Below are 545 nucleotides of genomic sequence, written 5' to 3' on the forward strand. Positions count from 1 at the left end.
TGCTGAACCCTCATATTACCTTTACGAGGGTGATCACTGGAACAATAAGAGACCTTTTTTTTAGAGATCAAATAGTAAACTTACCCTATGTCTCATGTAAAAGAATTAGAACATATCCTTAGGGTGTATGCTCTGTAATATCTTTTGTATCAAAACAAGTCTAACGTAAAAACATCTTGAATTGCAAGACATGTGAACGAAATGGACACCATTGCTAAATTTCCCATCATAGAATATGAGAAAAAAATTGAATTGTCATAATTGGCTAAAGGTAAACTGCCTTAGAAGCGATGCTAAGAAGCTGTCACCAATTAAGAACTTGAATTGCATTATGAATAAGGTGAACAAGTTAATGATTCACTTTCAGAATGTGGATAATGATGCATTTTTTAGGAAATACGGACGTTTGATGGAGATTGCAAGGATAAAAGTACTAAGCCTAGCTGTATGATCTTTAGTTCATTTTTGGGATCCAGACTACCAGTGTTTTTCTTTTAGAAACATAGCCTTGTGTCCCACTATGAAGGAATATGGGATGTTGACTG

The sequence above is a fragment of the Populus euphratica genome, unplaced genomic scaffold (genome assembly GCF_000495115.2).
Source record: "Populus euphratica unplaced genomic scaffold, PopEup_1.0 scaffold440.1, whole genome shotgun sequence".
Taxonomy (NCBI): Eukaryota; Viridiplantae; Streptophyta; class Magnoliopsida; order Malpighiales; family Salicaceae; genus Populus; species Populus euphratica.